Raw genomic sequence first — 24715 nt, 5'->3', positions numbered from 1 at the left:
ACATATAAATAATTGGCTCACAAAATTATGGAGGTCCCAAGATACGTGGCTGGCAAGTCAAAGACTCAGAACAACCAACGATGTAGTTTCAGTCTGAATCCAAAGGCCTGAGAACCAGGACAGCTGATGGTATAAGTTCTAGTCTGAAAGCTGGCAGGCTGGAGACCTAGGAAGAGATGATTTTTCAGTTCAAGTCCAAAGGCAGGAAATGATAATGTTCCAGCTCCAGCAGTCAGGTAGGTGAAGTTTCTTCTTACTCAGCCTTTTTGTTCTCTTCAGGTCTTCAATTGATTGGATAAGACCCACCCACATTAGAGTGGGCAATAATTTACTCAGTCTATCTACTCAAATGTTAATCTCATCCAGAAACAGCCTCACAGACACACCCAGAAAAATGTTTGACCAAATGTCTGGGCACCCTGTGGCCTAGTCATCACAACAGTGCAAATCTTACGTAAGAATGTTAATAACATCTGATCTAGGATGAAAAGAATATTCTAAGTTAGAGTGGGGTACAAAGATAATCATCACAACAGTGCAAATCTTTACTTAAGAATGTTGAGGGAATTCCCTGGTGCTCCAGTGGTTAGGACTCTGTACTTTCACTGCTGGGGCCTGGGTTTGATTCCTGGTAGGGGAACTAAGATCCTGCAAGATGTGTGGCACGGCCAAACAAAACAACAACAACAACAACAAAAGAATGTTGATAACATCTGACCTAGGATGAAAAGGAATATGCCAGTAATTCCTCACCTCACAAGGCATACTTCTTAAGTCACCTGTAAAACTGTTTATAAAATTACATGTTTTTCCTCCTTTTCTAATAACTATAAAATCATATATCTTCCCAGGGGTATGATGTAATATGAAACAGAAGAAGGAGTAGGGCTTTAGAAGAGGATAAGACTTGAGTTCCAATGCTGGCTCAGCAATATACTTGTGATACATTTGAGGCAAGTAACTTCTGATCTTTGATTCTCATTTTCTTCATTTGTAAAATAAGGATAAACTTTACCTATCTAGTTGTGTTATTGAGAAGATTAAAAATAATAAATAGTTTAGCATTTACTATGTGCTAAATAAATGAAAGTTAGTACTTATTTTCTATTAGAAAGTTAACATAAAAGCCAAAGAAATCATTTAAATGACATTAATCAAAATGTTTACATTTAAAAGGTGGTAGGGGGAGGGACAGCAGAAACAGTTCTCTAATAATTCCTAGGGCTTAAGAGGAAAGCTGAACATAAGAGCTATCATTGCAAAGTAGTTTTATATGGAGTATCAGGATCAATGAAAAGAAGAGACAACTGGTGGAGACTTGAGCCAGCTTCCTCTTTCTGACTCCATAATGATAGAAAGGAATACTTAAAGGGACTAGCCAGGGAGTATTTATACTACACAAGGGGTAGTATAACAGAGCAGGTAACCAGCGTGATATACACTAGATAGACATGAGTTAGTGCTGTGAAAAGGATCAAAGCATCTTCTCAACAACACAATGAGGCCAGGGTGTTACTCCTGGTCTATTTCTCAAGTCTAGCAATGGGCTACAGCATCAATAATCTGTAACAGCAATATAGGGTCTCTCCATGGCCTGCCTCAAAGAATCACAGAATTGGTTGAAAGACTCAGTCCTTATCACCTACACACCCATTGGAACTGCTCCGAATTCTCATCCATTTAAAGATACGTATTTAAATCCTTCTTTATTAGAGGAAGTTAGATACTGAAGATGGAAAAATAAATTTATCTCCTATAAGCTTAGATTCGTCTGGGTTTTTAAAAGTTCCCTCAAAGTTTAGGATTATAGGTGTTGACAAGGATTTTTGATCCACAGGGGACAATCTACAGCAGAAATTACTACCCTGACTTCTAAGCCGTCTAATCAGGGAGAGATGAAGGAAACGATTTGGGTAGATACTGAATACTTGTTTCATAATACTTTCATTCTGTATGTGATTGATTACGTATGTGTGTGTATACATAAAATTTTTTTCTACAACTTAATTTTAAAATACATTCTTATTGGACATTTGGTACCTCTACTTTCCAATTCTTTAATGTGGTCATAATTACCACTGGAAACTACCAAAATTTAAGTAATATCATGTTGGTTTTCCCCCGCCATAACTCTATTATTTTTCTATTTCTCATCTAGATGAACGGCCACTACACTTCCCAAGCTAGACACTTGGAAGCCGTCTTTCACCAACCATATACATCCATTTTAAAACCACTTCTCTTCATCCCTACTGCTATTCTTTTAGTTTAAGCTCTCATCATTCTCACTTGAATTGCCCCAACAGCCTTAACACTGATCTTTCTTATTCTATAAACTTTTATTTAAAATCTTCTGGGTTTCAAACCTGTGCATACATTTGGGAATATAAAGATAAATGAGGCACAGAATCCCTGCTCTTACAGGTTTATAGGCTAGTGGGGAAAGAAATAAGTAAACTGTATAAGGGTCATAATAGAGATATGAGCAGTGTTATGGAAGCATAGAGGAAGGACAACATTCAGACTTGCTTTCAGGGGTGGAAAGGACAAAATAGAGAGGGGAGGAGGAGGACTGAGGAAGCCATCCTGATGAGTACAGTACTTGAGCTGTTAAAAAAAAAAAAAGAAAAAAAAGGAAAATGGTTACCAAAGGTGAGAAAGACATTTCCAAGAGAAAAAATTAATTTATAAATGCAAAGGCATGGATAAGAGTTATTACGGCCCCTTTGGAGAAATACAAAGTTGAGGACAGGGGATAGGGTAAAAAAACCTTAAGTAGTAAATAGGGAATGGCTCATGCAAAGTCTTACATACCATGCAAGGGGGCTTGGGTTTCATTCTATAGGTAATGAGGAATATTTAGAAAACTTTTAAGGAGTGGCATTATACCACTGGATTTACAGTTTAGAAATATCATTCTGCTAAGAATATAGCAGTGAGTAACAAAGATGTGGCTCCTATCCTCATGGAGCTTACTATCTAATGGGACAGATATGCATGTTCACTGGCACTGGTAATGAGAATATCAACTTTAAAAAATCCAAACACTTTTTCTTAATGAAAAACAAATTTAATTTTGTTAAGCCACTGAGATGTAGCTATTACAACAAATAGGATTATCTTAATTGATGAATATTAATTTTAATCCCAGCAACTCAATAAACACATTTATTAATCTAAATATTTATCTGTTGATTCTCTCGTGTTTTCTGCATAAAAATTACATATTTGTAAATACTAAGGTTGCTTTTCTTTCCTATTTTTTACCAATTTTATTTCTTTTTTTGTACTACAGTAGTAGCTAAGACCTCCTGTACAACGTTGAATAAAAGCAACATGGTTTGCAATACGTTTAAATATCACTGTATGTGTATATATAATTTATACCTAATTATTTATACCAAGTTATAATACATACATAAATAATTTGGACCTTGGATTAAGTCAGTTACTGAGGCTCATAGTTCACAGATAAGAAGTGAAACCAACGATAAATGTACATTGTAATTTTTATTTCTATAACTAGTAATGTAAGTAAAATGGCTTTATTTGAAATTTTCAAGTATCAACTAATACATCAGCATTACACACAGGTATTCACTTTTGTAAAGTGGTTAAAAGTTAAAGCCCTCCATGTTTACTCTATGTAGAATGGTCAAGCAGAGAAGCTGAAATGTCCTATTTTGTCAATTTGGCTTGAGTGAATTTCTACATGGAAACTTTACTTAATCAACGATTATAAGCACAATCAAAGAGAAAGGGCGTGTTAGTTTCTGCTTTATAACAAAGTGAATCAGTTGGAACAGTTCTCAGACCTTTCTGAGATGCTCTTCCCAGGTTATAATCCTCAAATTTGGCTCAAATAAAATTTTGCATTTCTTTCTTAAAAAAAAAAAAAAAAGAGAAAGGGCACTGGAAAATATATGAAAGGGGAAGAGGGATCTGATCCACAAGATAACTAAAGCCATTGAAATTAATAAAAATCAATCAAGGAAAGTAAGTAGAATTAGCAGAGAAGAGGGCCAAGGATGGAACACCAAGGATAACTAATCTTAAGGGATAGACAATTTAAGTTGAAGAATTACTTATGCAGCATCTGCTACATACCAGGTGATGGTCTACACAAACTGAAAATATAATGGAAAATACAATCTGTAGTAGATACAGGTGAAAAAGTTCTACAGCTGAGAAAAAACTCACAAAGAACAGGAAGAGAAATGCAAGAAAATTAGGAAAGATGGTGGAAGCCAAAGGAAGAGAATTTCAAGAATGAAGCAGTTCCCATATTATCAAAAGCTGAGAGAGATTAGGTAAGGTAAGGACTGAAGTCACCGATGATTTGAGGGTGGGGTGGGGAGAGGCCAGATTACAGTGGTTTTAAGAGGGAATAATGAACAAATTTGTATAACTTTTTCTTTTAAGTTCAGTGAGGTTGGGACTAGAGGTGCAATTCTAAGAAATATTGTTTTGCTTTAGATGGGAGAAATTTGAGCATGTTAATACACTGACAAAAAAGGGGAGATATGGAGGGAAATTTTTGATAATGATTACAACAATCTAAATTAAGCACTTACATCCCTATCAAAGCGAATCATTTTGGACCTTTAAAGCAACAAATCAGAGAACAATACTATATGGCAAAACTTTCATTTCTGTTAACAGGTAAACACTGATAAGCAAATGAATGGTTAGAGACTCAATTTTCATAGTTTATCTGTGATATAACAAACCTGAAAATATTAGAATTTATAAGTAATTTATACAGCTATTTCATTCAATGCTCATAATCCTTTAAGATTAGTATTAATAATGACTTTTTCAAAATGGGAAATTGAGGCTGAGATTAAACAATAAGGTGTAAGACACAAAACTAACAGAAACATGCTTGTTTCACTCAAAGTCCATGCTCTTTTCAATACTATTCTGACCCTGGATTTTAATATCAAATGAAAGCTCAGAAAGTAATTTTAGTGCTCAAAAGATCCAACCATAAATGTACTGGTCAAAACTTACCATGACAATTTAAGATCATTCTGAATAAGAAAGACATATATGACAAAAATAATAGCTAACATTTATAGAGCCAGTACCATGTGTTAGGTACTGGGCCATGGGTCTCACACAGCATTTAATTTAATTCTTATAAATATTACTCCTATAAAAAATGAGACCTCTGCTTTAGTAAAGTAGAGTAGACATACTTTTCCCTGTATCTCCTGCTAAGCACAACTAAAAACCCTGGACATATATAAAAATATATCTCACAAACATACAGAGCCTGTGAGAAGTGGAGAGAAACAGGCAGGCTGGCTAGTGAACTTCAGACCCAAGGAACAAGACAGTGATGAGTTCCTTGGGTTTTATTTTTGCCTAATATATCATAGATAGTGAAGAAGCTGACAACACTGAACACCAATGGGCACACACATAAAGAGATCCAAGAAAAACATGATCTCTTTAGGCAAAGGACCAGGAAAAAGAGCAACCTAGCAAGACAAAAGTTTTGACAAACACCACAAAAAAACTGGGGCTCTATACCACCAATGTCAGCAAAAGTGGAATGGAGAGCCAAGAATTCCACCCTTGCCAGACTGTAATGAGGTGCCTCAGCTCTCCTCCTCCCATTCCCCCAAAGGAATGCTGTTGGTGAAGGCTGAGTGGGGAGTCAGGACATTAATCATTTCTGGGTGGTAACAAGTGGCCACCAACAACCCCCCCAATCAGTGGCAATCATGTGGCATGTGGGGAGCCTGACCTTCTACCCCCACCTGGCAGTAACATGGCATTCCACCCCCTCCTGGCTGGAGTAGAGTCAGAGGCCAAGTAAAGAATCAGGACTTCCACTACCGATTAGCAGCAACAAGGCCATCCCCAATGATGTCACTGGAGACCACGTGAGGAGCAATAACAAGGTGCCTCTTGTTATCAGCGGATAATCTGAGGCTGAGATTGGTATCAGAGGATGCAGAGAGGGGAGCCTAAACTTCTAATTCTGTCCAGCAGTAGAAAGGAGCCCTTCCTCTCCTAGGTATCAACAGAGGTATAGTGGAAAGTCTGGACTTCCTTCTCAACCTGGCAGCAATGAGGTGGTAACCTAAACCGAAAAGAGCAGTGTTAAAAAAACCCCCACTAAAATACAAGATTTAAATAAGATCTAGAGTCTTATATAATACTCAATAGAGCTAAGAACCAGGAATATATCAAATTAAATAAGAAAAAACAATCAACAGACATCAACAGTGAGATGACACTGATGTCAGAATTATGTGCCAAGAATTTTAAGCAGCCATCACAGAAAAACCTCAGTGAGCAATTACAAAGTATATATTATATACATGCACATATATATATTTTATACAGTTGTCCCTTGGTAACCACAGGGGATCGGTTCCAGGACACTCCTCCCCATCCAATACCAAACCCCTCAGATGCTTAACTCCCTTATATTAAATGGCTGGCATAGTACGCTCAGTCCTCTGAATGTGCAGATGTGGAACCTACAGATATGGAGGGCTGAATGTATACATGTACATATGTAAGTGATGTAATCCTAGAACAATCTCTAAAGCATCTATACAAAGAGATACACCCAGAATCATTATAACAGAATGAAAACGGAAAATGGAATCCTAAAAAAGGTTCAAGTAACCCAAAGGAGGCAGAAAAAAGAAAAAAGAGAAATTAAAAACAGAATAAACAGGGCTTCCCTGGTGTCGCAGTGGTTGAGAGTCCACCTGCCAATGCAGGGGACATGGGTTCGTGCCCCGGTCTGGGAAGATCCCACATGCCACGGAGCGGCTGGGCCCATGAGCCATGGCCGCTGAGCCTGTGAGTCTGGAGCCTGTGCTCTGCAACAGGAGAGGCCACAGCAGTGAGAGGCCCGTATACCGCAAAAAAAACCCCAAAAAACAAAAAACCAGAATAAACAGAAAACAAACAACCAAAAAGCAAACTTCAGTACTAACATATTCAATAACTGTACTAAATGTAAATGGTACACACACACACACACACACACACACACACACACACACATACATACACACGTACCAATTAAAAGACAGAGATCAGCAGAATAGATTTAAAAAAAAAATAACCCCAACTTTATACTTCTTAAAAGTAACTCACTTCAAACAGAATGATATAAGTAGGTTGGAAGTCAAAAGATAGAGAAAGATATACTATATAAGCATGAATTAAAAGAAAACAGGTGTGGCTATATTAATATCAGGTAAAGTAGACATCAACAAAGAAAAGTATCAGGGACAAAGAGATATATCACATAATGTCAATCCAGCAAGAAGACATAGCAAACCTAAATGTGTACATATCAAACAAAAGAGGTGCAGTAATGGGAAGCAAAAACTGATAGACCTGAAAAGAAAAACAGACAAATGCATTTATTATAGCTATAATGCTAGAGACCTGAATGTCCTCTCTAAAATTAATAGAACAAGAACACAATAAATCAGCAATGATACACAAGAACTCAATAACACCAGCAACCAACAGAATCTAATCAACAGAATACACATGATTTTCAAGTGCCTATGAAACATATAGCAAAAGTGACCATATCCTGACCTACCCTTAAATGATTTAAAAGAATTGAAGGCACACAGATTATGTTATGTGGCCACAATGAAATGAGACTAGAAATCAATTAAGAGAAAGGTTAACACTAAAATCTGAGGGGGCAGAGTCAAGATAGCAAAATAGGAGGACACAGAGTTCACATCTCCTTACAACTAGGGCACCTACCAGGCACTTGTGAGGGGCCACGGACACCGAAGGGGATGGGAAGAACCCCCAAGTAACCAGGTAGGACGTGGCGTGGGGGAGAAGAAATGGAGGCAGGATGGGATGGATGCCCCTGTGGGGTGGCTGGGGGAGGGGTTCCCACACCTAGAGTGGCCCACCCACAGTGAGGAGAGCAACGGGGATGCAGAGAGACCCTTGGGAGATTGGAGGATCAGAAAGGAACAAAGCCAGTGTTTCCCCCGCCCACCTGGGCCATACGGAGCCGGCTGAGGTCTTGGGCCTGATCCTCTGCACTCCAAGGCCACCACTGGCTGTGCAGAGCCCAAACCCTGCCCCTGCACTCTAATCCACGCTCTGAGGCCCCCTCCAACCATGTTGTCCTTTCCGGCTGTGCAGGTCCTGAGCCTAGGGGCCCGCCCCCACCTTAAACCCCCACCACCACCTAAGGTCCTTGACCCAAGCCAAGGCTTTTTCCAGCCCCTTTTTCTTTTCTTCATTTTTTTCTTTTTTTTTTTTTAAACGTTGTGGTTCTGTTTACCTTGTGGTGGTATCATTTATATTTTTATTTTTTCTATTAAGTCTTTCATTTTTCTAATTTTATTTTATCTTTTACTCTTTGTGGTTGTTCTGCTCCTTTTGGTTTCTTCCCTGCCTCTTTTTTTTTTTTTTTTCCTGTTTTGGTTCTGTTTTACCTTGTTGTTGTTGTTTCACTTATATTTCTAGTTTTTCCAATATATTTTTTATTTTTCACTTTATTTTTTATTCTTCGATATCATACTTTTTTTTTCTTCTTTTTTTTGCCACGCCACACAGCTTGCAGAATCTTGTTTCCCAGGCTGAGGGTCGGGCCTGAGCTGCTGAGGTGGGGATAACAAGTCCAAACCGCTGGACTAACAGAGAACCTCAGACACCAGGAAATATTAATCAGAGTGAGATCTCCCGGAGATCCTCACTTCGGCACCAAGACCTCACTCTACCCAACTGCCTGCAAACTCCAGTGCTGGACACCTCAGGCCAAACAACCAGTAAGACAGGAACAAAGCCCCACACATTAAAAAAAATGAGTTGACAAAAAAATGTGTTACAGATGAAGGACCAAAGTAAAAACCTACAACACCAAATAAATGAAGAGAAAATAGGCAACCTACCTGAAAAGAAATTCAGAGTAATGATACTAATAAAGATGATACAAAATCTCAGAAATAGAATGAAGGCATGGATTGAGAAAATACAAGAAATGTTTAAAAAAGACCTAGAAGAACTAAAGAACATAAAACTGTGATGAACAACACAATAACTGAAGCAAAAAAATACACTAGAAGGAATCAACAGCAGAATGAGAAAGAAGAACAAATAATGAGCTGGAAGATAGAATGGTGGCAATAACTGCTGAGGAGCAGAATAAAGAAAAAAGAATGAAAAGAATTGAGGACAGTGTCAGAGACCTCTGGGACAACATTAAACACACAACATTCGAATTATAGGGGTTCCAGAAGAAAAAGAGAAAGAATCTGAGAAAATATGTGAAGAGATTATAGTTGAAAACTTCCCTAACATGGGAAAGGAAATAGCCACCAAAGTGCAGAAACTGCAGAGAGTCCCATACAAGATAAACCCTAGGAGAAACCACCAAGACACATATTAATCAAACTAACAAAAATTAAACACAAAGAAAAAATATTAAAAGTAGCAAGGGAAAAGCAACAAATAACGTAAAAGGGAATCCCCATAAAGTTATCAGCTGTTTTTTCAGCAGAAACTCTGCAGGCCAGAAGGGAGGGTCAGGATATTTTTAAAGTAATAAAAGAGAAAAACCTACAACAAAGATTACTCTAACCATCAAGGATCTCATTCGGATTTGATGGAGAAATCGAAAGCTTTAGGGATAAGCAAAAGCTAAGAGAATTGAGCACCACCAAATCAGCTTTACAACAAATGCTAAAAGAACTTCTCTAGGCAGGAAACACAAGAGAAAAAGAAGAAAAGGACCTATAAAAACAAACCCAAAACAATAAAGAGAAAGGTAATAGGAACATATATATCTATAATTACCTTGAATGAAAATGGATTAAATGCTCCAACCAAAAGACATAGACTGGCTGAATGGATACAAAAATAAGACTTGTATATATGCTGTCTATAAGAGATCCACTTCAGACCTAGGGACACATACAGATGGAAAGTGAGGGGATGGAAAAAAGGTATTCCATGCAAATGGAAACCAAAAGAAAGCTAAAGGAGCAATACTCATATAGACAAAATAGGCTTAAAAGTAAAGAATGTTCCAAGAGAAAAGAAAGGACACTATGTAATGATCAAGGGATCAATCCAAGAAGAAGACGGAATAATTATAAATGTTTATGCACCCAACATAGGAGCACCTCAATACCTAAGGCAAATACTAACAGCCAAAAAAGGGGAAAATGACAGTAACGCAATAACAGTGGGAGACCTCAACACTCCACTTACACCAATGGACAGATCATCCAGACAGAAAATAAGGAAACACAAGCTTTAAATGACACAATAGACCAGATAGATTTAATTGATACTTATAGGACATTCCAGGTGAAAGCAACAGAATACACTTTCTTCTGAAGTGCACACAGAACATTTTCCAGGATAGATCACATCCTGGGTCACAAATCAAGCTTTGGAAAATTTAAGAAAATTGAAATCGTATCAAGCATCTTTTCTGACACCAATACTATGAGATTAGAAATCAATTATAGGAAAACAACTGTAAAAAACACAAACTCATGGAGGCTAAACACTGCACTGATAAATAACCAAGAGATCACTGAAGAAATCAAAGAAGAAATAAAAGAATACCTAGAAACAAATGATAATGAAAGCACAATGAACCAAAACCTATGCGATGCAGCAAAAGCAGTTCTAAGAGGGAAGTTTATAGCAATTCAATCTCACCTCAAGAAACAAGAAAAATCTCAAATAAACAATCTAACCTTACACGTAAAGCAACTAGAGAAAGAAGAAGAAAGAAAACCCAAAGTTAGCAGAAGGAAAGAAATCATAAAGATGAGAGTAGAAATAAAAGAAATAGAAATGAAAAAAATAACAGCAAAGATCAATAAAACTAAAAGTTGGTGCATTGAGAAGGTAAACAAAATTGATAAACCGTTAACCAGACTCATCAAGAAAAAAAGAGAGAGGACTCAAATCAATAAAATTGCAAAAGGAGAAGTTACAACTGACACCACAGAAATACAAAGGATGATACGAGACTACTATAAGCAACTATATGCCAATAAAATGGACAACCTGGAAGAAATGGACAAATTCTTGGAAAAGTACAACTTTCCAAGACTGAACCAGGAAGAAATAGAAAATATGACCAGACCAATCACAACTAATGAAACTGAAACTGTGATTAAAAGTCTTCTAACAAACAAAAATCCAGGACCAGATGGCTTCACAGGCAAATTCTACCAAATATTTAGAGAACAGCTAACACCAATCCTCCTCAAACTCTTCCAAAAGACTGCAGAGTGAGGAACACTCTCAAACTCGTTCTACAAGGCCATCATCACCCTAATACCAAAACCAAAGATATCACACACACAGAAAAATTACAGGCCAATATCACTGATAAACATAGATGCAAAAATCCTGAACAAATAAATACTAGCAAACAGAATTCAACAGCACATTAAAAGGATCATACACCAGGATCAAGTGGGATTTATCCCAGGGATGCAAGGATTCTTCAATATACACATATCAATCAATGTGATACACCATATTAACAAACTGAAGAATAAAAACCATATGATCATTTCGATAGATGCAGAAAAAGCTTTTGACAAAATTCTACACCCATTTATGATAAAAAAATTTCCAGAAAGTGGGCATAGAGGGAACCTACCTCAACATAATAAAAGCCAAATATGACAAACCCACAGTCAACATCATTCTCAATGGTGAAAAACTGAAAGCATTTCTTCTAAGATCAGGAACAAGACAAGGTTGCCCACTTTTGCCACACTTATTCAACATAGTTTTGGAAGTCCTAGCCATGGCAATCGGAGAAAAAAAAGAAATAAAAGAAAGCAAACTTGGGAAAGAAGTAAAACTGTCACTGTTTGCAGATGACATGATACTATACATAGGAAATCCTAAAGATGCCACCAGAAAACTACTAGAACTCATAAATGAATTTGGTAAAGTTGCAGGATACAAAATTAATGTACAGAAACCTCTTGCATTCCTATATACTAACAACAAAAGATCAGAAAGAGAAATTAAAGAAACAATCCCATTTACCACTGCAACAAAAATAATAAAATACCTAGGAATAAACCTACCTAAAGAGACAAAAGACCTGCACTCAAAAAACTATAAAACACTGATGAAAGCAATCAAAGATGACAAAAACAGATGGAGAGATATACCATGTTCTTGGATTGGAAGAATCAATATTGTGAAAATGACTATACTACCCAAAGCAATCTACAGATTCAATGCAATCCCTATCAATTACCAATGGTATTTTTCACAGAATTAGAGCAAAAAATTTTACAATTTGTATGGAAACACAAATGACTCTGAACAGCCAAAGCAATCTCGAGAAAGAAAAGTGGAGCTGGAGGACTTCAGACTATATTAAAAGCTACAGTAATCAAGACAGTATGGCACTGGCACAAAAACAGAAATATGCATCAAAGGTATAGGATAGAAATCCCAGAGATGAACCCACGCACCTATGGTCACCTAATCTATGACAAAGGAGGCAAGAATATACAATGGAGAAAGACAATCTGTTCAATAAGTGGTGCTGGGGAAACTGTACAGCTACATGTAAAAGAATGAAATTAGAACACTCCCTAACACCATACACAAAAATAAACTCAAAATGTATTAAAGACTTAAAGGTAAGACCAGACACTATAAAACTCTTAGAGGAAAACATAGGAAAAACACTCTTTGACACAAATCACAGCAAGATCTTTTCTGACCCACCTCCTGGAGTAATGAAAATAATAACAAAAATAAACAAATGGGACCTAATGGAACTTAAAAGCTTTCGCACAGTAAAGGAAGCCATCAACAAAATGAAAAGACAACCCTCAGAATGTCAGAAAATATTTGCAAAGGAAGCAACAGACAAAGGATCAATCTCCAAAATATACAAACAGCTCAATAACAGAATAACAAACAACCCAATCAATAAATGAGAGGAAGACCTAAATAGACATTTTTCCAAAGAAGACATACAGATGGCCAACAAACACCTGAAAAGTTGCTCCACATCACTAATTATTAGAGAAATGCAGAACAAAACTACAATGAAGTATCACCTCAGACCAGTCAGAATGGCCATCATCAAAAAATCTACAAACAATAAATGCTGGAGAGGATATGGAGAAAAGGGAACCCTTTTGCACTGCTGGTGGGAATGAAAATTGATACAGTCACTGTGGAGAACAGTATGGAGGTTCCTCAGAAAACTAAAACTAGAACTACCATATGACCCAGCAATCCCACTACTGGGCATATAACCTGAGAAAACCATAATTCAAAAAGATACAAGTACCCCAATGGTCACTGCAGCTGTATTTACAATAGCCAGTATGTGGAAACAACCTAAATGTTAATCGACAGATGAATGGATAAAGAAGATGTGGTACATATATATGTAATGGAATATTACTCAGCCATAAAAAGGAACGAAATTGGGCCATTTGTAGAGACGTGGATGGACCCAGAGTCTGTCATACAGAGTGAAGTAAGTCAGAGTAAAACAAATATCGTATATTAACGCATATATATATGGAATCTAGAAAAATGGTACACACGAACCTATTTGTAAGGCAGGAATAGAGATGCAGACGTAGAGAATGGAAACGTGGACGGGGGAGAAGGGGAGGGTGGGATGAACTGGGAGATTAGGTGTGACATAAAAACATTACAATGTGAAAAATAGATAGCTGGTGGGAACCTGCTGCATAGTACAGGGAGCTCACCCTAGTGCTCTGTGATGACCTAGACAGGTGGGACTGGGGAATGGGGAGGGGGTCCAAGAGGAAGGGGATATATTTATACACACAGCTGATTCACTTTATTGTACAGCAGAAATTAACACAACATTGTAAAGCAATTATACTCCAACCAAAAAAAATTTAAATAAATAAAAATTAAAATCTCCACGCACCTGGAAATGAAGTAACACATTTGTTAACAATTCATGAGGCAAGGAGAAAGTCTCAAGGGAAATTTTTAAAAAATACATTGAATTGAATGAAAACGAAAACACAACATACTTAAATGTGTGGGATGTAGCTAAAACAATGCTGAGAGAAAACTTTATCTCAGGAAATGATTACATTATGCAAGTATAAAGGTCTCAAATCAATCACCTAAGCTCCTGCCTCAAGAAAACTAGAAAAAGAAGAGCAAAATAAACTCAATGTAGTCAAGAGAGAGAAAATGATACATAGCAAATTATCTATGAAATTAAAATTTTTAAAATGCAGAGAAAATCAATGAAACAAAGAGCTTATTCTTTGAAAAGTTCAATAAAGTAGACAAACCTCTAGCAAGACTGACAAAGAAAGAATAAAAGAGAGAAAACACAAATTATTAATATCAGGAGTGAAACAAGAGAATTACTACAGACCTTGAAAACATCAAAAGGATAAAGGAATACTATAAACAACTCTATACATAACAATTTGATAGTTCAGATGAAATAGACTAATTCCACAAAAAACACATTACCACAACTCACTCAAGATAAAATATAAAATTTGAATAGTCATGTTACTATTAAATAAATTAAATTTACCAAATGTTTAAAGTATGAATATCAATCTATACAATTTCATCCACAATATAAAACAAGAGGGAATACTTCCCAACTAATTTTATTAAGTGAGTTTTACTGTAGCACCCCAAAGACACTACTACAAAAACAAAAAAGACAAATATGATGTAAAAATTATTTCAAAAATTATCAAAAATAGTTCAGCAATAAATAAAAGAAATTATATACTACAACCATATCCAGGGATGTAAGAGTAGTTCAATATTCAAATATCAATATAAACCACCATGAAGGATGCTATGAAAGAAAAAATCATATGATCACATAAACACAGAAAAAGCATTTAAAAATCCAACACGTATTAACAAGAAAAACTCTCAGCCAACAATGAATAGAGAAGAGCTTCCTCAACTTGATAAGGAACATCTACAATAAAACCTATTGCTAACACTACACTAAATGGTAAGAGACTGAATACCTTCACTCTAAAATGAGAAAAATGACAAGGATATCCACTCTTACCACTGCTTTTCATCACGGTACTGGAAGCTCTAGCCAGCACACCAAGGCAAGAAAATCCTGTACAAAGCATACATATTGGAAAGAAAGAAATAAACTGTCTCTATTTATAGGCTATAAAATTGTCTATGAAAAATCCCAGATAATCCATAAATATATATATATATAGTAAGTTCAACAATGCCACAGGATATAATATTAACATACAAAAATCAATTGTTTTTCTATAAAATAGCCTTGAACACATGGAAACCACAATTTAAACAATAATACCACTTACAATAGCAAGGGAGGGAGAGAGAGAAAGAGAGACAGAAAAATTCACAGGTATAAATCTGACAAAAATGTACAGGACTCGTACACTGCAAACTACAAAATGCTGATATAAGAAATCAAAGAAACCTAAATACATGGAGAGATATGCTACATTCATGAATTAGAAAAATCAACATAGTAAGTATGTCAATTCTCCCCATATTGATTATAGTAGTTTAATACAATTCCTATGAAAATTCCATAAAAAATTGTTTTGAGATAGAGCTGTTTACTCTAAAACATATATGGGATGATAAGGAAAACAGAATAGCTGACGCAATTTTGAAAAATAATAATAATGTGAGAAGAATCAGTCTACCTGACTTAAAGGTTTACATAGCTACAGTAATCAAGACTGCCTGATACTGGTGAAAAGACTAATACATAGATCTGTGGAACAGAGAATATAACTAAGAAGTAGCCCCACTCAAGTAAAGTCAACTGATTTTTGACCAAAGTTCAAAGCAATTCAATGAATAGTACTAAAGCAGATGATATTGAAGCAAATGGACATCCACAGGCAAAAAAAATGAAAAAAGAACCTTGATCTAATGATCACACTTCATAAAAAAATTAACTCAAAATACATCATAAATTTAAATATAAAATGTAAAACTATAAAACTTTTAGAAGGAAGAAATTATAGGAGAAAATCTTTGTGACTAGGAGTCAGTCAATGAGTTCTTAGATATGACAGGAAAAGTATAATCCATGAAATAGAGAAAAAAATTGGTAGGTTGAATTTTACCAAAACTAAAAACTTTTCCTTTGTGAAAGACCATGTTAAGATAATGAAAAGACAAGATATGGGCTGGGAGAAAATATCTGTAAATGAAATCTGATAAAAGATTCATATCTAGAATATATAAAGAACTCTCAAAACTCAACAGTACAAAAACCCAAACAATCAATTAAGAAATAGGAAAAGGGCATGAAGAAATATTTCACCAATGAGAACATACAGATGGCAAATAAGCACATTAAGAGATGTTCAATATCATTAGTCATTAAAGGCATACTTCATTTTATTGCACCTCACAGATATTGTACTTTTGATGATTTGTGGCAACCCTGTGATGTCAGATGGCTGTTAGTATTTTTTAGAAATAAAGTATTTTAAAATTAAGGTATATACATTGCTTTTTTAGACATAGTGCTATTGCATATTTAATAGACAATAATACAGTATAAACATAACTTTTATATGCACTGGAAAAACAAAAACTCCATATAACTTGCTGTACTGCAATATTTGCTTCATTGCAGAGGTCTGGACCAAACCCCCTATATCTCCGAGGATTCCACTATGAAAATGTAAAATTAAGTCCACAGGGAACTATTACTATTAGAATTGCTAATATAATATTAAAAATAATCACACCAAAAGCTTGAAAGGATTCAAAGACACTGGACCATTCATACATTGCTAGTGGAAATTATTTGGCAGTTTCTTAAAAAGCTGTTTAGTTTGTGTTTTCAAGACAGTGATCTCATTTGGCCAGGGAACTCAATGTGCAATTCTGCCTGATGTGAGGCCCAAACCATGAGCTTGCTGGCTTTTTTTTTTAATATCTTTATTGGAGTACAATTGTTTTACAAGGTTGTGCTAGTTTCTGTTGTACAACAAAGTGAATCAGCTATAAGTATACATATATTCCCATAACCCCTCCCTCTGGGGCTCCCTCCCATCCTCCCCGTCCTACCTCTCTAGGTCATCACAAAGCATCAAGCTGATCTCCCTGTGCTATAAAGCAGCTTCCCACTAGCCTTCCATTCTACATTTGGTAGTGTATATATGTCAAAGCTACTATCTCACTTTGTCCCAGCTTCCCCTTCACCCCTCTGTGTCCTCAAGTCCGTTCTCTACGTCTGCGTCTTTATTCCTGCCATGTCACTAGGTTCATCAGTACCATATTTTTAGGTTCCACATATGTGCGTTAGCATATGGTATCTGCTTCTCTCTTTATGACTTACTTCACTCTGTATGACAGTCTCTAGGTCCATCCACCTCATTACAAATAACTCAATATCCTTCTTTTTCATGGCTGAGTAATATCCCATTGTATACATGTGCCACATCTTCTTTATCCATTCATCTGTTGATGGACATTTAGGCTGCTTCCATGTCCTGGCTACTGTAAATAGTGCTACAATGAACATTCTGGTACATGTATCTTTCCGAATTAAGGTTTTCTCAGGGTATATGCCCAGTAGTGGGATTGCTGGGTCATGTGGTAGTTCTATTTTTTTAGCTTTCTAAGGAAGCCTCACACTCTTCTCCACAGTGGCTTTATCAATTTACATTCCCACCAACAGTGCAAGATGGTTCCCTTTTCTCCACACCCTGTCCAGCATTTATTGTTTGTAGATTTTCTGATGATGCCCATTCTAACCGGTGTGAGGTGATACCTCTATTGTAGTTTTGATTTGCATTTCTCTAATAATTAGTGATGTTGAGCAGCTTTCATGAGTTTGTTGGCCATCTGTATGTCTTCTTTGGAGAAATGGCTATTTAGGTCTTCTGCCCATTTTTGGATTGGGTTGTTTGTTTTCTTGATATTGAGCTGCATGAGCTGCTTGTATATTTTGGACATTAATCCTTTGTCAGTTGCTGTGTTTGCAAATATTTTCTCCCATTCTGAGGGCTGTCTTTTCATTTTGTTTATGGCTTCCTTTGCTGTGAAAAAGCTTTTAAGTTTCATTAAGTCCCATTTGTTTTTTTTATTTTTTATTTTCAATACTGTAGGAAGTGGGTCAAAATAGATCTTGCTGTGATTTATGTCAAAGAGTGTTCTGCCTATGCTTTCCTCTAAGAGTTTTATAGTGTCTGGCCTTACATTTAGATCTTTAACCCATTTTGAGTTTATTTTTGTGTATAGTGATAAGAAGTGTTCTAATTTCATTCTTTTACATGTAGCTTTCCAGTTTTCCAGCTCCACTTACTGAAGAGGCTGTCTTTTCTCCATTGTCTGTTCTTGCCTCCTTTGTCAAAGACAAGGTGACCATATGTGTGTGAGTTTATTGCTGGGCTTTCTATCCTGTTCCATTGATCTATATTTGTTTTTGTGCCAGTACCATACTGTCTTGATTACTGTAGCTTTCTAGTATGGTCTGAAGTCAGGGATCCTGAGTCCTCCAGCTCCGTTTTTCTTTCTCAAGATTGTTTTGGCTATTCAGGGTCTTTTGTGTTTCCATACAAATTGTACAGTTTTTTGTTCTGGTTTTGTGAAAAATGCCATTGGTAATTTGATAGGGATTGCATTGAATCTGTAGATTGCTTTGGGTAGTATAGTCATTTTCACAATGTTGATTCTGCCAATCTAGGAACATGGTATATCATTTTTGATTTCTTTCATCAGTGTTTTATAGTTTTCTGCATATAGGTCTTTTGCCTCCTTAGGTAGGTTTATTCCTAGGTATACTATTATTTTTGTTGCAGTGGTAAATGGGAGTGTTTCCTTGACTTCTCTTTCTGAATTTTTGTTGTTAGTGTATAGGAATGCAAGAAATTTCTGTGCGTGAATTTTGTATCCTGCTACTTTACCAAATTCATTGATTAGCTCTAGTAGTTTTCTGGTAGCATCTTTAGGATTTCCTATGTATAATATCATGTCATCTGCAAACAGTGACAGTTTTACTTCTTCTTTTCCAATTTGGATTCCTTTTATTTCTTTTTCTTCTCTGATTGCCATGGCTAAAACTTCCAAAACTATGTTGAATAAGAGTGGTGAGAGTGGGCACCCTTGTCTTGTTCCTGATCTTAGTGGAAATGCTTTCAGTTTTTCACCATTGAGAATGACCTTGGTTGTGAGTTTTGTCATATATGGCTTTTATTATGTTGAGGTATGTTCCCTCTATGCCCACTTTCTGGAGAGTTTTAATCATAAATGGGTGTTGAATTTTGTCAGAAGCTTTTTCTGCATCTATTGAGAGTATCATATGGTTTTTATCCTTTAGTTCGTTAATATGGTGTATCACATTGATTGATTTGCATATACTGAAGAATCCTTCCATTCCTGGGGTAAACCTCACTTGATCATGGTGTATGATCCTTTTAATATGCTGTTGGATTCTGTTTGCTAGTATTTTGTTGAGGATTTTTGCATCTACGTTCATTAGTGATATTGGTCTGTAATTTTCTTTTTTTCTGAACATCTTTGTCTGGTTTTGGTATCAGGGTGAGGGTGGCCTCATAGAATGAGTTTGGGAGTGTTCCTCCCTCTGTTGTATTTTGGAAGAGTTTGAGAAGGATGGGTGTTAGCTCTTCTCTAAATGTCTGATAGAATTCACCTGTGAAGCCTCTGCCCCTGGGCGTTTTTGTTGTTGGTAGATTTTTAATCACAGTTTCAATTTCAGTGCTTGTGATTGGTCTGTTCATGTTTTCTATTTCTTCCTTGTTCAGTCTTGGAAGGTTGTACCTGTCAAAGAATTTGTCCATTTCTTCCAGGTTGCCCACTTTATTGGCATATAGTTGCTTGTAGTAGTCTCTCATGATCCTCTGTATTTCTGTGGTGTCAGTTGTTACTTCTCCTTTTTCATTTCTAATTCTGTTGATATGTCTTCTCCCTTTTTTCCTGATGAGTCTGGCTAAAGGTTTATCAATTTTGTTTATCTTCTCAAAGAACCAGCTTTTAGTTTTATGGATCTTTGCTATTGTTTCCTTCCTTTTTCATTTATTTCTTACCTGATCTTTACGATTCCTTTCCTCTGCTAACTTTGGGTTTTTCTTATTCTTCTTTCTCTAATTGCTGTAGGTTTAAGGTTAGGTTGTTTATTTGAGATTTTTCTGGTTTCTTGAGGTAGGATTGTATTGCTATAAACTTCCCTCTTAGAACTGCTTTTGCTGCACCATATAGGTTTTGGGTTGTTGTGTTTTCATTGTCATTTGTTCCTAGGTATTTTTTGATTTCCTCTTTGATTTCTTCAGTGATCTCTTGGTTGTTTAGTAGCATATTGTTTAGCCTCCATGTGTCTGTACTTTTTACATTATTTTCCTTTAATCGATATCTAGTCTCATAGCAATGTGGTCGGAAACGATGCTTGATACAATTTCAGTTTTCTCAATGCTTGATACGATTTCAATTTTCTCAAATTTACCAAGGTTTGATTTGTGACCCACGATGTGATCTATCCTAGAGAATGTTCTGTGTGCACTTGAGAAGTGTATTCTGTTGTTTTTGGATGGAATGTCTTATAAATATCATTTAAGTCCATCTGGTCTAATGTGTCTTTTAAAGCTTGTGTTTCCTTATTTATTTTCTGTTTGGATGATCTGTCCATTGGTGTAAGTGGGGTGGTTAAAGTCCCCTACTATTATTGTGTTACTGTCAATTTCCCCTTTTATGACCGTTAGCATTTGTCTTATGTATTGAGGTGCACCTATGTTAGGTACATAAATGTTTATAATTGTTACATCTTCTTCTTGGATTGATCCCTTGATCATTACATAATGTCCTTCCTTGTCTCTTGTAACAGTATTTTAAAGTCTGTTTGTCTGACATGGGTGTTTTTACTTCAGCTTTCTGTTGATTTCCATTTGCATGGAATATCTTTTTCCATCCCCTTACTTTCAGTCTGTATGTGTCCCTAGGTCTGAAGTGGGTCTCTTGTAGAAAGCATATATACAGGTCTTGTTTTTGTATTGATTCAGCCAGTCTGTGTCTTTTGGTTGCAGCATTTAATCCATTTACATTCAGGGTAATTATAAATATGTATGTTCCTATTAACATTTTAATTCTTTTGGGTTTGTTTTTGTAAGTCCTTTCCTTCTCTTTGTTTCCCACCTAGAGAAGTTCCTTTATCAATTGTTGTAAAGCTGGTTTGATGGTGCTGAATTCTCTTAAGTTTTGCTTGTCTGTAAAGCTTTTGATTTCTCCATCGAATCTGAATGAGATCCTTGATGGGTAGAGTAATCTTGGTTGTAGGTTTTTCCCTTTCATCACTTTATATCTTGCCACTCCCTTCTGACCTGCAGTTTCCGCTGAAAGATCAGCTGTTAACCTTATGGGGATTCCATTGTATGTTATTTGATGGTTTTCCCTTGCTGCTTTTAATACTTTTTCTTTGTGTTTTTGTTAGTTTGATTAATATGTGTCTTGGCATGTTCCTCCTCGGGTTTATCTTGTATGGGACTCTCTGCACTTCCTGGACTTTACTATTTCCTTTCTCATGTTGGGGAAGTTTTCAACTATAATCTCTTCAAATATTTTCTCAGACCCTTTCGTTTTTTCATTTTCTTTTGGGACGCCTATAATTCGAATGCTGGTGCACTTAATGTTGTCCCAGACGTCTCTGAGACTGTCCTCCATTCTCTTCATTCTTTTTTCTTTACTCTGCTCTGTGGCAGTTATTTCCACCAGTCTATCTTCCAGCTGTCTTATCCACTCTTCTGCCTCATTCTGCTATTGATTCCTTCTAGAGTATTTTTCATTTCAGTTATTGAGTTCTTCTAGGTCCTTGTTGAACATTTCTTGTATTTTCTCTATTCTATTTCCAAGTTTTCAGATATCTTCACTATCATTACTCTGATTTCTTTTTCAGGTAATCTGCCTATTTCCTCTTCATTTATTTGGTCTTGTGGGTTTTTACCTTGCTCTTTTGCCTATATTTCTGTCTTCTCATTTTGTTTAATTTACAGTATTTGAAGTCTCCTTTCCCTAGGCTGCAGGGTCATAATTCCTCTTGCTTCTGTTCTCTGCACCCATGGTAGGGTTGGTCCACTTTCTTGTGTAGGGTTTCTGATGGGAGGGACTGATGCCTGCATTCTGGTGGGTGGAGCTGAGTCTTTTCCCTCTGATGAGTAGGGCCATGTTGGTGTGTTTTGGGGTGTCTGTGAACTTAGTATGACTTTGGGTCATCTGTGTGCTGATGGGTGGGTTTGTGTTCCTGTCTTGTTTGTTGTTTGGTATGAGGCATCCAGGACTGGGAGCTGCTGGCAGTTGGGTGGAGCTGGGTCTTGGATTCAGATAGAGGCCTTTGTGAGAGCTCTCGGTGTTGAATCTTCCCTGGGGCTGGGAATTCTCTAGTGGTCCAGCATCCTGGAGTTGGTGCTCCCACTCCAGAGCCTCAGGTCCGACTTCTGGTCAAGGGATCAAGACCCCGCAAGTGGCTCATCCCAGCAATAAACTGGATAAAAAAAAAAAAAAAAAAAAAGAACAAAACCCCAGACAAATGGTAGAAAATAAAAGAAGCAGAAACAGAAACAAGGAAACACACACACACAGAAAAGAAACAAAAACAGAACCAAATGAATCAAATAGCAAGAGAACAACGAGACAAACAAAAGAACCCAAGAACGAAATCAAACAATTAAGAAGAAAGCTGACAAAAACCCAAATCCAAAAATCAAAACCAAAACAGAGTGCCAACTGAAGAATGAAGCAGAAAACAATACAAACTGACCAAAACAGTATTTAAAAAAAAGAGAAAGACGACAGAACAACAAAAAAGCAATGTAGAAACAGAAATATATTTAAAAAATAGAAAATATATTAAAGAAAAAAAAAAAGACACAGAAAACCCCAAAGAAATGGTAAAAACAGAAACAAGGAAAAAAACACGTAAAAGAAACAAAAACAGAGCCAAATCAAACAAAAAGCAAGAGAACAATGAAACAAATAGAAGAAATCAAAAATGGAATCAAACAATTAGGACTGAAACTAACAAAACCACATAACCGAAAAACAAAACCAAAGCAGTGTGCCAAGTGAAGAATAAAGCAAGGAAACAGAACTGATAAATATGATTTAAAATAATAATAATAAAATAAAATTTTAAAAAAGGGAAACAACCCAGGACAACAGAAAGACAAAGTATAAATGGAAATGTTAAAAATATATATTAAAGAAAAAGAGAAAGAGAAAATAAAGGAAAAGAACACAGAAGAGAAAAGTAAAAACAAAAATGTATAAAAAAATATATAAAGATATGTTATAGAACACAGAGATCCCAAAAGACTAAAAAAACTAAAACAAAAAAAAGAAAAGGAAACCAAAAAAAAAAAGCTAAAACCAACAACAGAATGAATCAAGACATAATAAAGTTAATAGTAATAATTATGTTTCCCTGGGGTCTCCAGTGTAAGTGTCCTTGCACACACCGTGAGCCACAGCCCACCTCTGCTTCCCCAAGAGGCTCCCCCTGCTTCTGGGCTGGTCTCTGGACCTGCTGAAGGCCCTGTGGGGACCACTCAGACTCTGATCTGGCCCAATTCCTGCGTGTGCTTGCCCCCAGAATCCACAGCTGCCAGAGCTAGACCGTTTTCATTTGTGGGAACACTCATTGTCTACTTAGATATTCCATAGATGCAAGGTCTACATAGTTGATCCTAGGGATTTAATCTGTAGCTTATACAGCCAATAGAAAGATTTTCGATATTCTTCCTTAGTCACCCCGTCCCTGGGGTTCAGCTTTGGTTTTATCCCCACCTCAGCATGTGGTCCACCCACAGGAGTCTGGTCCTGAGGCTGCCTTGGAACTCTTGGGTCTGCCCTGTGAGGACCAGGTGTAGAGGTGGTATGACTGCTTGGATTGCAGGAGCCCCAGCGGGACCAAATGCACAGGGAAGCTGGCGGCCAAGGGTGCAAGAGATATGGCCCTACTGAGGGTCTTTTCTGGCACCTGGCGTAAGGCACATGGGGGCCAGCCCTGGCCAGGGTTTTTCTGGCACCTGGCAGCAGGCGTGCGATGGCCAGCCCTGAGAGGGCTTTTTATTATTGTCCTGCAGCCGGCGCCTGAGGGCCAGCTCTAAGGGGTTTTTTTTTATTGCTTGGCAGCCGGCAAACAAGAGGCAGCCTTAAACACGCTTCTTTTATTGTCCGTTGGCAGGCATCAGCATGTGGGGAGAGAGAGGTTACAATAGTGGCTCCTTCCCCTGCGTATGACTCAGCAATAGCGCCCTGCTTCCATGGCAGTTCAGTCTTCTTCCACAGGCATTCCCTGCTGCAGATTTCCCCTCTCTCATTCCCTCAGTCCATCTCCCCACAGACAACAGCAGTTCTCGCTCTGGGCCTGTTATCCAATCCCCACGCAGCAGCTCCCAGCCCCCTTGCACACCTGTGAACACATGTTCCAGTCCGGGGCATGTAGGGCTGAGGTTCGGACCACCTGTGTATTTCTCACTCTGTCCCGTCTGCCACAGACTGGCTGCTTCACCCTCTTCCAACAGCCTCAAATGCTTCCCTTCCGTCCCAATCAACTTCTCCGTTGGAGAGAGGGTTTCCCCAAATTCAGGACTCTCTCCTCTGCTTCAGCTCCCCCACCCCAGGGTTCAGGTCCCGTCTGCTTCCTCTCCTCCTCCTTCTCTCTACTTTTTTTCCATCCTACCCAGTTATGCAG

General features: G+C 37.1%; 1 protein-coding gene across 2 annotated transcripts in view; it reads right to left on the bottom strand.

Moving 5' to 3' along the window:
• Positions 1–24715, bottom strand: part of KBTBD3 (kelch repeat and BTB domain containing 3) — a 50135-nt gene that overhangs the window by 9637 nt on the left and 15783 nt on the right. Inside the window, exon 1 of one of the 2 annotated variants that reach the window (XM_027095704.1) lies at positions 22–166. The exons of the other annotated variant lie outside the window; for it this stretch is intronic. The gene's annotated coding sequence lies outside the window, so the exon portion shown is untranslated. Of the gene's footprint in view, positions 1–21; positions 167–24715 lie in introns of those variants that run through there. 2 annotated transcript variants of the gene reach the window in all.

This window comes from Aethalodelphis obliquidens, unplaced genomic scaffold (genome assembly GCF_003676395.1).
Source record: "Aethalodelphis obliquidens isolate GAN/ISIS:26980383/991018 unplaced genomic scaffold, ASM367639v1 scaffold93, whole genome shotgun sequence".
Lineage (NCBI taxonomy): Eukaryota > Metazoa > Chordata > Mammalia > Artiodactyla > Delphinidae > Aethalodelphis > Aethalodelphis obliquidens.
This window is presented reverse-complemented; position numbering and strand designations above follow the sequence as displayed.